Consider the following 15,438-nt stretch of genomic DNA (forward strand, 5'->3'; position numbering starts at 1 on the left):
CACACTGGCTACATAGTGATAGGTACTGAGGGGGTTCTCACCTATGCAGGGTGTCCCGTATTCTGGCCCAGGCCCTCATGGCGACGTTGCAGGGTGGTCTCCTGCCATTGTGGCCAAAGACCCGTGCCTCATACTGGAGGCAGAGCTCCACTAGGGACTCTGTCTCCGCTAGGGAGTAGTTGAGCTCCCTTCGCTCCACCATCACACCTGCACGCACTCACAAAAGCTCTCACACACACACTCACACACCCTCTCCCACACTCACCCTGGTGGCCACACACTCTTCCTGGCATGTCCTTCCTCTCTACACAATCTCTCACTCCCACAATCACTCACACTGTCCTCCTGTCTGTCTCCCTTACAATCTCTCTCACTTGCTCTCACACACACACTCACAGAAATACTCTCCAAACACTCAATCACACTCAGTAATCGATCTAGCTAACCTCTCCACCAACTAACACCTAACTATCTCCTCCCTCCTCTCACAACGCCTACTACACTCACAAGGGTCGCACTTCCACGTGGTGGTTTATATATGGGCATGCAGGACGTTGTTGGGGACAGTGTGACATCAGTGGAACATGTGCCAGGACAACTAATAGATAAAGAGCGCTATACGACTAGCAAGTCGTCTAGCGGAATGCAGCGAAAATAGTTGTACGTCCTGTTTGGATGAGTGACATTTTGGTAGGTAAAGTTGGACGCTTCGGTATAGCGCATGTGGACATGTTTATGTTGGACATGTTACGTGCCGATAATCGACCGGCTTGGACGTCTTTCGATTATCGACACATTTCCCTGGACGTCTTACGCCGCCGACACATAGAGCTTTTATACAACTTGTTGATTATGCCCCTCTATGCTCTTGAAATATTAGGCATATTAGCCCAGCCACTTCCTCCTGAATCCTGTGGTTTCTCCTAGACATAGATGCCATGAACCTTGACTAATAATGATCTGGGTATTTCTCCCAGTTTTAATTATTCCTTCTGTCAAAACTAGTGTCAGTGTCAGTCTTCAGTCAAAAACCATAGAGGGCTGTAAGATTGTAGTATTAATGACTGCACTATAACTAGAGGGCTCCATATCACTGATTATGGGATGTACAAAGTGCACTGTATCATCAATTATGCACTTTAAATGGGAGATTGTATTACATAAGAACATAAGAATTGCCGCTGCTGGGTCAGACTAGTGGTCCATCGTGCCCAGCAGTCCGCTCACATGGCGGCCCTTAGGTAAAAGACCAGTGCCCTAACTGAGACTAGCCTTACCTGCGTACGTTCTGGTTCAGCAGGAACTTGACTAACTTTGTCTTGAATCACTGGAAGGTGTTTTCCCCCTATAACAGCCTCCGGAAGAGCGTTCCAGTTTTCCACCACTCTCTGGATGAAGAAGAACTTCCTTACGTTTGTACGGAATCTATCCCTTTTTGACTTTAGAAAGTGCCCTCTCGTTCTCTCTACCTTGGAGAGGGTGAACAACCTATCTTTATCTACTAAGTCAATCCCTTCATTATCTTGATTGTTTCGATCATGTCCCTCTCAGTCTCCTCTTTTCAAGGGAGAAGAGGCCCAGTTTCTCTAATCTCTGTATGACAACTCCTCCAGCCATGAGCTGTATATAGAATACATACTCCATGATATACCATGCTGTGTTCATAGCACACAGTGTGTTATTACATTACATTAGTATCTCATATTTATGGATCGCTAATATGCCTCAGGAGGAGTTCAATGCGATTTACAATTTAGAAGAGCCTAGCCATATTCAGGGATTACCGTATTTTCACATAGATAACGCGCACCTGTGTAAAATGCGCACACAGGTATAGCACGCGAAAAACACACATTTATGTACAGAAATTTTTATATACCGCGCACACCCGTATACCGCACATGCTGCCCGACTCTCCCGTCGCCGCCCGACTCTCCTTTCGTCCACCCCGACTCTCCTTTCGCCCGCCCCGACTCTCCTCTCCCCCTTGAAGTCCTGTCCCCACCCTGAAAGCCTGATGCCCCCCCGACGTCCGATTCACCCCCCCGCAGGACCGCTTGCACCCCCACCCCAAAGGACCGCTCGCACGCACTCCCACCCGCACCCGCACCCCCACCCTGAAGGATCGCTCGCTCCCCCACAGCCTCCCGACCCCCCCCCCATCATGTAGAAGCTCCTACCGGTGTCCTGCTGCTTCCTCTTGGCGATCCCGACTCCCCGACACGATCGGGGCAAGAGGGAGCTCAAGCCCTCTTGCCCCAGCTAACCGCGGCACCCCCGACATGATCGGGGCAAGAGGGAGCTCAAGCCCTCTTGCCCCACCGACTCCCCAACTTGGGCACATGGTCGGGTTGGGCCCATGTGCCTCAGGCCCCGCCCCCAGGTGGGACCTAAGGCTCCCGGGCCTATTCTGATTGGCCCAGGCGCCTTAGGCCCCACCAGTAGGCGGAGCTTTGGGACGGATGGGCCAATCCATCCTCATTCCCTTGTTGGCTGCCTGCCGGACAGGCAAGTTTGACTCCCGTCTGTCCGGCCAACTACACAAAGGTACAGGGAAGGGGGGTGGGGGTGTCATGGGGGTCAGCCAGGGGGGTCACGGGTCAGCTGGGGGGGGCGGTCGGGGGTTCTAGGGAGGGGCGGTCGTTGGGGGGAGGGGGGTTTGCGTCGAGGGCAGGAGAGCCTGGGATCCTTCCTGCCCGTAATGTAGTGCGGGGTGGGGGTAGGGGGTCGCCCTGGCCAGGAGGGTTTGGGCTCCCTCCTGGCCCGAACAACTAGCGGGGGGGTCGCCAGGGCCAGGAGGACTTGGGCTCCCTCCTGGCCGGATATTGTCGGGGAGTTGGGGAGTCGGCGGGGCAAGAGGGCTTGGGTTCCCTTTTGCCCCGATCGTGTCGGGGAGTCGGGGGGGCAAGAGGGCTTGAGCTCCCTCTTGCCCCGATCGTGTCGGGGGTGCCGCGGTTGGCTGGGGCAAGAGGGCTTGAGCTCCCTCTTGCCCCGATCGTGTCGGGTGTCGGGACCGCCAAGAGGAAGCAGCAGGACACTGGTAGGAGCTTTTACATGATGGGGGGGGGGGGTCAGCAGGCTGTGGGGGTGCGAGCGGTCCTTCAGGGTGGGGGTGCGGGTGCGGGTGGGAGTGCGTGCGAGCGTTCCTTCGGGGTGGGGGTGCGAGCGGTCCTGCGGGGGGGGGGGGGTGAATCAGACATCGGGGGGAGGAAACTATGTAAAAAAAATTTTGTACAACGCGCTCACACGTATAACGCGCAAGGGTATGCGCGGTATGTAAAAACTAAGTATAACGCACGCATTATATGTGAGAAAATACAGTACATTATTTCATTAGGGTTCATGACACAGTTAACTTGGTTTGTGTTCGTGTAGGCATATGATTATGGCATATGGTTTGGAGAGAAGGTTGGCCATATCTGGTGTTGTAGTCTTGATATTACAGGTTTTTGGTATGGGTGTCATGTTCCCAGTTTGTAGGCAGCTTGGTTATATAGAGTGTTATTGTATGTTATAAATGAGAGACTATATTACTAACCATGGACCTGATGCTCAAAACTCTGGAGCTAGAGGCAAGAACGCACATTCCATAGCACAGCGTATTTTGTGTATTTTATTATGTATGTGTTCTTGGAACCTGCTTTGTATAAAGCAGGATATAAATAAAAACCATAAACCACAAGAACAGTGCTGAAAAATAGCCCCTCAATGCCCATAGCAAACGGGATGCAAATTTTATTTGCATGCACACAAGAGCTGCGCTTACTGTGAAACTCCTGTGTGCATGCGCCAAGCAAAACAGGATGTTCAGGTTTAGATTTCAGGAAAAATTTGATATACCGCCTTATTAAAATTCAAAGCGGTTTCACATAATATAAAAACAAAGTATATAATTATAAAGAGTGTATATTAAAAACAAATTACAAATAATGCTACAAACAATCAAATGCACTGACAAACATTAACTTACTGATACAGGATGGAAAAGGGCAGAAATACAATTTGTATAAAGAGAAAGAGGGGGAGAAGGACCAAAACAAAAGGAAGGGGCACATCGGCACCCTTCTCCCACACAATGAAATAGAAGCCCCCCTCCCAGTTTTTGCAGTTTAAATCTCCTAGAGGCACACACCTATGAAGGGGTGTTGATATGTTCTCAGCCCAACCAAGAGGAGAATGACATGGAGCCATAGAACTTAAAAATTATTCCACATATTCACCCCTAAGTTCAACAAACTTGGCACATCGTGTCTGAAGTTCCCGTAACCCTTCCAAAAATACTCTGATGTCTGGTTGCTGAAATACTGCTCTGCTGCTGCAGTCACCTCCAAATCCAGGGGTATAATGAGTAATAGATCACTACAGGTCATTGACCTGGAGGGCCGCCACGGGAGCGGAGTGCTGGGCGTGATGGACCTATGGTCTGACTCGGCAGAGGCAATGCTTATGTTCTTAAAAATTGTTGCTCTTTCAAACTTTTTTTAAGGTTTGGAAAAAGAAAATAGTCAGATGGAGCAAGATCTGGTGAGTTGGTTGGATAGTCTGTGCACTGAAACCCCAACTGTGTCAAAACATCCATTGTTTCGCCAGCCTTGTGAGCAGGTGCATTGTCTTGCAATAAGAGAACTCCTTTCTGCAGCTTCCATCTCTTGTTTTTCTTTCAATGCCTCCTTTAGTTTTCACTGCAAGTTATGATAATATTCTGCATGAACTGTTTGTCCCTTTGAAAGATAGTCAGTCATTACAACACCTTCCTGATTCCAAAGCACTGTGGCCATGACCTTTCCTGCTGACTTTTGGGTCTTGAATTTCCTTGGCCTTGGAGAACCTGAATGCTGTCATTGCATGGACCGTTCTTTAGTCTCCAAAAAGTTGGCACCAGTTCGCTGAACATGTTGCAAAATCAACTTGGAAGTACCCACTTGATGTCGTTTCTCATCAGCATTCATTCAAACATTTGGGCACCCCTATTGTTCTATCCTTATTTGTTCTCTTTCGTATATTAAATTGTAGTTCTTCCCTGATTTCTCCTTGAAGTGCACGTCTGTCTACCCCTATATTGTATGTCCCCCTTTTTTGAAAATTATTTGTTGCACATCGCTTTGTAATCTTTGAAAAAAAGCGATTTTATCAAATATGAAATAAACTTGAAACTTGTCTGACAGCTTCACATACCCAGGTGCTCGTGAATTATACACCCAACACACAAGGGCGTAGCCAGGATCTGAGCCAGGGGGGTGCAAATAATCATAGGTGAGAGTACTACACTGGGACTGGACTCAAGCTTGAATACATGGGTGTACGAAGACTTTTATTCAAGGGAGAAGGTTGGAGGACATGACAAAAAAGGCTACTGAAAAATATTTTAATTTTAAACTTAGAAGAAAACCTGTTTTAGTGTAAATTGAAGACTATCTGCGCTAAACCTTTCCAGAACTTCCTTTTCTATTTCTATCCTTTCCTGAGCTAGTTTTTGATGTACTCAACATACAAAGCCCATTCAAGTGATCCTCTGCCATTGTTGCGTGCAACCAAGTTTTCGCTCTTCGCAATGTACTAAACGAGTGCTCAGTAGTATTCGTAGTACACGATTGGAACAAATACATGACAAGAGCATGTTTTATTTGTGGAAATAAGGTAATTGCTTCTTTCACCAATTCTTCCATTGTCAGCCCTTTCATATTGTCATTCTTTGCTTTCTTCTCTCTCTAAAACTTGTAACACTATCTAAATTTTCCAAATTATATAAATCACAGAAATGCTGCACTTTTTTGTTTTGCTAAACTCTTTGATTGACATCTCCGAAACCGCAGGGTGCAATAATAGTAAAGAAAATGCAGGTAAATTCTCATTGGAAAATCTTTCCTCTAATGGCGAAATCAAACAATCTAGATAAGGAATTATTAGTGATCTTTTCCAAAATTTGTCAATTGTTGATCCTGGAGGATTTGAATGATGTTGCAGTCTTACAGTCCTCGGTATCTGCAGTGCAATGACAATGGTTTGAGCTACAATATTGGCTGACAACAAAATATCCTGGCATAAACCATCTGCTGCTTCAAGATGTCCTTTCATAACCGTTAAAATTCATTTTATGTAGTCCACACATTGTAACATATACCGATTTTTTTATTGTAAAGTATTTGCCATGAGTTCTAGCAGAGGTGAATATTTTGCAATTAACCCCAGGCACACAAAGAATTCAGCGTTATCTTCTTTTGATAGCTTTTCCTACCCTTGAATGATACTTACAAAATGTTGTTTGAATATGCTGATAATTTTGTACTTCAGAGTAGAGATTGACATGGTTGCTGTTATCTGCCAAAATGGTGGGGGAAAAAATGGTCACCGCAGGTACGGGGAGAAGGCCATTCATCGCTCTGTGCAACTTCCGGTTTCTGTTTGTATCAGAGTAGCACTTTCCGGCAGCCACACACAGCTCCGGCTGCTTGTAGAAAGAAAATAAAAAATCTCCTGAAGGTAAGGGGAAGGAAGGGAGGGAGGGAGATGCTCAGATTGCGGCGAGCGGGAGGGAGGGGGCTGCTAGACCGCACAAAGGGTGTGGAGGGAGGGGGTGTGGAGAGGAACAGATGCTGAAGGGAAATGGGGAAGAGAGAGTGGGGAGACGATGGAAATGAGGAAAAAAGAGTGGGGAGAAGACGCTCAAGGGAAATTGGGAATAGAGAAAGGGGAGAAGACGTTGAAGGGAAATGGGGAAGAGACAGTGGGGAGAACACAGAAATGGGGAAGAAAGATGTGGGGAGAAGACACTGAAGGGAAATGGGGAAGAGAGAAGGGGAGAAGATGCTGAAGGGAACTGGATGGAAGGAGGGGATAAAGAAAAAAAAAAAAAGGCACATGCTGGATTGGGGAGACAGATACCAGATCTGAGGGGAAGAAAGGAGGAGAGAAATGCTAAAAACCACCTTGGGGAGGGAAGGAAAGATGGAAGGGAAGAATACAGAGATGCCAGACTATGGGAGCAGCGGAGGGAAGAAGGTGGGTGCCAGACCAAAGGGGGGTGGGGGGTGGAGGAAGAGATGGAAGGGAGAGGCACAGTAACAGAGCACATGGAAGAGTGGATGGAAGGAATTGAATGAGGAAAGCAGAAACCAGACAACAAAGGTAGAAAAAAAATTTCTATTTCTTTTCTATTTTGGGGGGGGGCTTTAGGATAAAGTAGTATATTAGTTGTGTTGATAAACATTTATAAAAAAAACCCTGCCAGCTGAAGATCTCTTTTTCTATAGTTCGGCAGCCAGGACTTTGATTTATAAAATGACAATTGTACAGAATATTGTTTCTTTTTATACTTTAATAAAATAAGTTCAGTATAAAACTATTCAGGCTTGTGTGGATGGGATCAGACAGTTTGCGGGGACGGGGCGGGGACAGGGACCGAGCTCGTGGGGACAGGATGGGGATGGAGATGAGCTCACAGGGACGGGATGGAGACAGGGACAGATTTTTTCCCCGTGTCATTCTCCACTTCAGAGACCAACATGTCTCATATAAGGCTGGGTACATACTTTCTTTGCACAACAGATTCATGAAAAAAATTTATCACATCCTTTACTGTGGCAATCGTGTTCCAGATTTCTAGTAGACAGTTTAAATCGTTCACAACCAAATTAAATTTGTGATTAGCACAATGAAAAAATAGGGCTTTTTAAATACAGATCTAGCAAGATCTTCTGAACATCACTAATATTTCCTGCCATGGTTGAACATACATCGTAACCCTGTCCGTCACACTTATTTGAATCGAAACCTTCACTTTTCAGAAATTTGTTTATTTCGGTAACTATAGTTTGAGCATCCATTGCATTCAGTTCGACAAACCTGAGACACTCCTCACAGATGGCCATCTTTTCTTCATCAAAAAAAATCAAACACCAACTGACAGCTGCTCCTTTCCAGATATGTCACATGTTTCATCTGCCATTAAGCTGTAGGCCAGTGGTCTCAAACACGCTGCCCAGGGGCCACATGCGGCCCGCCAGGTACTATTTTAAGGCCCTCGGTATGTTACCATTGTTCTGGAACGTTGCCCGCCTCACTGCTGTAACCTCATGCAAGTGCTTTCCTGCGTCTGTATGCGATTATGAGGTAGAGTGGAGAGGACAATCGCGTACAGACGCAGGAAAGCGCTAGCGTTAGTTACACCAGTGAGGCGGGCAACATTCCAGAATGTAAGGTAACCATTGGAGGCAGTGCAGCTTTGTGCGTGTGTACGCAATCTCATGAACTCTCATGAAATTTGGCACCTCTCCTGGCGGTGACTGCTTGATGTAAGATGGGGGTTGTGCCTGGAAGAGGTGAAAGCTGAAGGCGGTTGCGGACGCGCCCACCGGACAATTAAGGCACAAGCTTTCCAGGCACAAGTTGGATATTGATTCTCCCCTAGAGGACTACACCAAATCTTGTCTCCTGCAGTTGATACTTTAGAATCTAAATCACAATTTTGCATGAGGTAAAACTCTTTCCTTAATTGCTTCTGATAATTTCAGCTATACACAGCTGAAAGCAGTGCAACATGCAGAAAGTGAAAAACTATCTAAACTTCACTTTCTGCTTTGAGCTGTGTATAGCTGAAATTATCAGAAGCAATTAAGGAAAGATTTATAAACTATAAAGAGTTTTACCTCATGCAAAGTTGTCAAATCCTTTAGTAAGACATTAACTATTTTTTCTGCGGTCCTCCAAGTACCTACAAATCCAAAATGTGGCCCTGCAAAGAGTTTGAGTTTGAGATCGCTGCTTTTTAGACATCTTTAAACACCAATCCACACAAATTTATACATTTGTGTGTTTTTTAGTTCAAAGATTTTATCGATTTTAGTAATAAAAGAGAGTGCATAAGAGGGTGTCAGGTCAACAGCGCGCCGGGACAAAGGCGCGCGCAGACAATTGAGCGCAGCGCGGAGGTGTGCGTCGCAGAAAATTACTGTTTTTAGGGCTCCGATGGGGGTGTGTGGGGGGGAACCCTCCACTTTACTTAATAGAGATCGCGCCGCATTGTGGGGGCATTGTGGGGGGTTTGGGGGGTTGTAACCCCCCACATTTTACTGAAAACTTCACTTTGTCCCTGTTTTTAGGGAAAAAGTTAAGTTTACAGTAAAATGTGGGGGGTTACAACCCCCCAAACCCCCCACAACGCCGGCGTGATCTCTAGTAAGTAAACTGAGGGGGCTCCCCAACAAAATCCCCCGTCGGAGCCCCTAAAAACAGTAATTTTCTTCGGCGTGCGCCTCCATCTTGCGCTCAGTTGTCAGCGCGTGCCTTTGTCTTTCGCGCTGTTGTCTATGAACCGCATAAGAGATACATAATTATGATACAACCCAGTATTTTATATCAGGTCAATCAATAACCATCCTATAATGGAAAGGAACAGTACAATTCTCAGTAACAAGGGTTTAAGCACTATAAAGTGCATTGATACATCAAGCATAGTCCACAAGCGAGTACCATAAATTCCATGAGGAAACTATACCAGTCTATTTCATGATATCATACATCAGTTACTGAAAATCAGTGGCCCAATTCGCAGTATAGATTAACTGGGCTCCAAACTTTGACATAGGTATGAACAGAATTGTGTTTCTCTGCTATAACACTTTCATATTTAGTAGTTAAGCAATGTGTATTCCACCATGAGGTGTAATCTACCTTAGAGAGATCTTTCCAGCAGTGTAATATATTCTTAATAGCTAAGAATAAAAGAATGTTAAGCAATCTGGAGTTATGTTTATTTAAGGGTTTTGTGAGGCTGTGATGGCCTAAGATGATAATTTTCAGTTGTAAGGGTTCTTATATATTTAATATGGAAGAGATGGTTTTCCATACGTTATCCCAGTATAAGGATAGTTGATTGCAGTAGTATAACAAGTGATAAAGAGCCTTCTTGATTTCTGCAATACGTTTTGGACTTGAGGTGACATATACAGTATGTAGCATTTCTATTACCCTTTTCGAAGTGTCTTTTCATTACCTTATCTTGTAGCCATTTCAGTTTAGTTTAATGGTAAAATACATCGACACAGCACTGCAAAAGTAAGTGGAAACAAGATAAAAAGACTATATTATAAGTGCTTTTTACCCACTCCTATGTTATTTTACAATTGCAGAGCAATGCAGATTAGCAGATAAATGACAGTACAAAGGAAATCACACAGTAGAAAGTGAAAGAGTTTTTTTCAGTTGTCGAATCCAGGCTCCAGAGGAAGCTTCAAGCAAAACAGAATGTCCTTAGCACTACAATCACATAAGGTACATGAAACAAATTAATATTAATACAAGGAAGGTTTTTCTGATCAATGACTCTTTGCTGGATGGCATGGAAGTTTAACTGATAACCCGTGCTAAAGCATTACTGAGTGGTATACAGTATACTTACTATTGGTAGGGTTATCTTATTGGAATCTTGTAAGGTTTTTAGGCTAAGTTAGTAGACTGTATTACTGGCCATGTGCTGTATATGCTATATCATCAGTTGTGCACTATAAATGGGAGACAATGTGGTTTTAATGGAGAATAGTGTATCAGAGATTACAGCACACAGATAAGCTGTTATCTGTGCACTATAACTAGAACGCTCCATATTTCTGTTATATGCTATCTACAAAGTTTGCTGCATCATTGTTTGCATGCTATAAATGGAACATGCAGTATCAGTGTGCTATAATCAGAGCATTTTGTATAACACACTATGTGCTATACTCACAGCATGCTGTATCTGTTACTGTGTTCTCTACTGACCCCCTCTTTTACAAAGGTGCGCTAAGCTTTTTAGTGCACGCTAAATACGCGCTAAACACTAATGTGTGTATGTTATCCTATAGATGCATTAGCAGTTAGTTCATGTGTTGATGTAGCCCGCTCTAAAACGCTTAGTGCGCCTTTGTAAAAGAGGGCCTGAGTGTGTCGTATCACTGTGTGCTACTTTATAATCAGAGCATTCTAAATAACACACATAAGAACATAAGAAACGCCTTCACCGGATCAGACCAAGGTCCATCTAGTCCGGCGATCCGCACACGCGGAGGCCCATTTAGGTGCTCCTTTTTGGAGACCTGGTTTTCCCATATCCCTCAATATGATCTGCAAGAAGGTGTGCATCCAACATGCGTTTGAAACCCAGCACAGTATTTTCTGCCACCACCTCCTCCGGGAGAGCATTCCAAGCGCCCACCACTCTCTGTGTGAAACAGAACTTCCTGACATTTGTCCTGAACCTGCTGCCATTCAGTTTTAAGGTATGACCTCTTGTCCGCGTCACATCTGAAAATGTCAGTAATGCTGCTTCCTGGTCAATTTGATCAAATCCCTTTAATATTTTAAAAGTCTCTATTAGATCCCCACGCAGTCTTCTCTTTTTGAGGGTGAACAGTCCCAGTTTTCCGAGGCGTTCCATGTAGCTTAAATTCTTCATGTCTTTGACTAGTTTCGTAGCTCGCCTCTGTACCCTCTCCAACAGAATTTTGTCCTTCTTAAGGTATGGAGACCAGGGTTGGACACAGTATTCTAAGTGTGGTCTGACCATTGTTTTGTAAAGTGGCATTATAACATCTTGCGACCTACTCGTTATCCCCTTCTTAATCATGCCTAACATCCTATTTGCTTTCTTCGCCGCCACCGCGCATTGAGCCGATGGTTTTAGGGTTCTGTCTATCAGCACCCCCAAATCCCTTTCTTGTTCCCATTTGGCTAATGTCACCCCCGACATCTTGTATTCATGTTCTTTGTTTTTCTTTCCCAGATGCATCACCTTGCATTTGTCTATGTTAAAACTCATCTGCCACTTTATCGCCCACGTTTCCAGCTGATTTAGATCTTTCTGAAGATCCTCACAGTCCCTTTGAGAGCCAACCGCCCGACATAGTTTTGTATCATCCGCAAACTTGATTATATTATAGGTTGTTTCTTCTTCCAGGTCATTTATAAAAATATTGAACAAAATGGGACCAAGAACCGAGCCCTGGGGCACGCCGCTGATCACCTTTTCCCATTCCGAGAATTTCCCATTTATGGTTACCCTCTGCGTTCTGTTCTCTAACCAATTTCCGATCCATCCGTGCACTTTTCCTCCTATTCCATGACTTAATAGTTTACTCATAAGCCTTGCGTGCGGAACCTTGTCAAATGCTTTTTGGAAGTCCAAGTAAATTATGTCCACTGGATCTCCACTATCTGTTTGCTTGTTAACCTTCTCAAAAAATTGAAGTAAATTTGTCAAACATGACCTCCCTTTCCTGAAGCCGTGTTGACTATCTCTCATTAGGTTGTGCTTATCCAAGTGTTGTACAATGCGGTCCTTAATTAGTGTTTCGATTATCTTCCCAGGAACCGATGTGAGACTCACTGGTCTGTAGTTTCCTGGTTCACCTCTTGATCCTTTTTTGAAAATTGGGATGACATTTGCTATCCTCCAGTCATCTGGTACTTGCCCGGTTCTAATTGACATGTTAGCTAAAGATTGTAGTAGTTCCCCAATTTCTATCTTAAGTTCCTTTAAAACTCTCGGGTGAATCCTGTCCAGTCCAGGGGATTTATCACTTTTTAGTTTGTCAATCTGAAAGTAAATCTGGTCCAACTCCACATTTATTGATGTTAGGCTCTCCTCTATGCCTCCGGTGAATACCCTCCCAGTGTCTGGCATTGTTGTAGTGTCCTCGTTTGTGAAGACAGAGGCAAAGAATGAATTTAACCTATCAGCAACCTGTTTGTCTTCTTTGATTGACCCTATCGTTCCTTGGTCGTTGAGAGGGCCCACAGTTTCTCTTGCTGGTTTCTTCCCTTTTATATATCTAAAAAAGGGCTTAAAGTTTTTGTTTTCTTGCGCTATCTTTTCTTCATAGTCTTTTTTGGCTTGTATAACCGCTTTATGACACTTTTTCTGGTCGATTTTGTGACAGTTCCAGGCCTCCGTCGTTTTTTCCCGTTTCCATTTTTTAAACGAGTTCCTCTTCTCCCTTACTGCAACCTTCACCTCTTTGGATAACCAAGCTGGTTCTCCTTTGTTCTTTTTTCGCCTTCCTTTGGATATCTTCGGTATGTAAAGATTCTGAGCTTCAATGATGGTGTTTTTCAGTAGAGACCATGCTTGTTCAACTGAATGGATTTCTGCTTTGCCCTTCTTGAGCCGTTTTTTAACCATGGTTCTCATGCTGTCGTAATTTCCTTTTTTGAAGTTAAAGGTTGTGGTTTTAGTCTTGATTGGTTTCCCTTTTCCGATGCCAATGGTAAAATTGATCATATTGTGATCACTTGTCCCCAGCGGGGCTGTAACTTCTACATCTGCTGTCCTTCCAGTAATGCCATTTATAACCAAGTCCAGGATTGCGTTTCCTCTTGTCGGTTCTCCCACCATTTGTTCAAGGAAACAATCTCCTATCATCTCCAGGAATTTTGTCTCTCTGCCGTGTGTTATGAACAGAGCATGCGTCAAAGCAGCTCCTGATTGGTGTAGCCTGACTTTAGTACCAGGAAGAGGTGGTTGGAAAATATCGCAAATGATTTTCAGCACCCGCTGGTGCTCCAGCTGCCTTCTCCTGCCTTTGATCAGTCCCTATTCGCGGTTTTTCAAAATTCGCAGGTGTTCGTGGAACGGAACCCACATGAATTTCAGGGGAACACTGTATGTCATTAGAACAGATCATGCTGTATCACACTCTGGGGGCATTAGTGTCATTAATGCTTGGTCATAGAAGTAAGTGAGCAGTGGGGAATTTATTAGAATAAATTTTTCCATTCTGGGAAGTTGGCAGTACTTAGGAGTCGAGTCTCTTTGTTTCCACAGCAAGACGTTCAGAGGAGGAAACAGAGTGGGGAAAAGAAAGGGTGGACTAGTAAGAGGAAAGAGGAAGGAAACACTTCCCTGTACTGTGCTGTCATTCAATACCCGGGAAATATATATATATGTGTATGAGTGTGAGTGTGTGTGTGTGTGTGTGTGCACATGAGCACACATGTATATAATGCAGGGTGTGTATAGAGCATTTGTGTGCATGCACATGTATATGGCATTTATATGTGTGTGTTTGTATATAGATAGAGTGCATGCATTTGTGTATACAATATATGTGTATACAGTATGTGTGATATAGTGTGTGTGTATATAGTGAGTTTGTAATAGTATGTGTGTATTAATGGATATATGTATGTGTGTATACAATGTGGCCCTGATTCTACAAATGACACCTACATTTAGATGCCTAGATCAGCGCAGCTAACCAATCTAGGTGCCTAACTTAATTATTTTAAAAGCCTCAATTGACATCGTTAATTGAAAATTACAATTAAAAATCAATTGAATAGCAATTAGATAGTAGGGGGGGAATTCTAAAACCGGTGCCTAAGTTAATTAAAGAACAACGTTAGAAATGGCAAAAAAACCCAGCAAGGTTGAAGCGCCAGAATCGCGCCTACGTAGGCGCTTTAGGCTGCCAAACACCAAAGTAGGCACGGCTAATGCTGGAAGTAGTGTTAGACAGCCTAAAGCGCCTATATAGGCGCGATTCAGACAAAGACAGGCAGGAAAACCCTGGCCCTACATTTCTGACACCTATCTTTCCCATAGGCACGGTTCTGAAATGGGCACCCATTGACACACAATTGGCGGTCGCTTATAAGGCGGCTGCCGATCTCGGCACCGATTACAGAATCCAGGCCTAGGTGCCTAACTCAGTAGGCGCTTACCACTTTGAGGTAGGCGTCTGCTCCAAGGCACCTACCAGAAAGTTAGATGTGGTTATGGGGCAGATCATGGGTGTATTTTGTCTTAGGTGCTGGTAGATGCCTAATTTAGGTGCACTCATTTAGGCCAAGAAAACCCTGGCATAAATAGGTGTGCCTACGGTTTCAATGCCTACTGGCACCTAAAACCAGTTTAGGTGCTGCTAGACACAATTCTATAAATGTCACCTAACTTATTATTGACACTTGTGCTCCTTGGAGCTTACATGTTAAGCACTGTTTATAGAAAGAGATTGTGTGTATATAGTATGTGTGTGTAAGTATATGTATATATATTGTATATATATAGAGAGAGCAGCTGTGTGTGCATATGTATGAATTGTGCGTGTGTACCTCTGTGTGCATGTGTGTGTGCATATATGTGTGCACAAGCATGAGACAGAGAGTGTGATGGGCGAGGTATGTATTTACAGGGTACTGCTCTGCTCTGCGGGATGGTGGTTAACGGCAAGAGTGGATCCCTGACGAAGTGGCAGCGAAACATGTCGGGTCCACCAGCCTATGTACAGCAACACTTTTGCATGATAGGAGTCAGCATTTAGAGTGAGTATCACCTGGAAGGGGTGCTGCAGACAGGTAAATTGTGCGCAATCTGAATGATGCATCCTGAATTGTTGGAGGAGTATTGCATGCTCTTAGAGAGTGCTGAATATGCCCTGGGTGCTTTCTGGGATCAGCACATAT

General features: G+C 44.4%; 1 long non-coding RNA gene across 1 annotated transcript in view; it reads left to right on the top strand.

The window, feature by feature from the left end:
* LOC117368953 overlaps positions 1-15,438 on the top strand; it is a 40,821-nt gene that overhangs the window by 16,358 nt on the left and 9,025 nt on the right. Inside the window, exon 2 of the long non-coding RNA XR_004541044.1 lies at positions 10,128-10,269. This is a non-coding gene — a long non-coding RNA (uncharacterized LOC117368953). The remainder of the gene's footprint in view (positions 1-10,127; positions 10,270-15,438) is intronic.

Source organism: Geotrypetes seraphini, chromosome 11 (assembly GCF_902459505.1).
Source record: "Geotrypetes seraphini chromosome 11, aGeoSer1.1, whole genome shotgun sequence".
Lineage (NCBI taxonomy): Eukaryota > Metazoa > Chordata > Amphibia > Gymnophiona > Dermophiidae > Geotrypetes > Geotrypetes seraphini.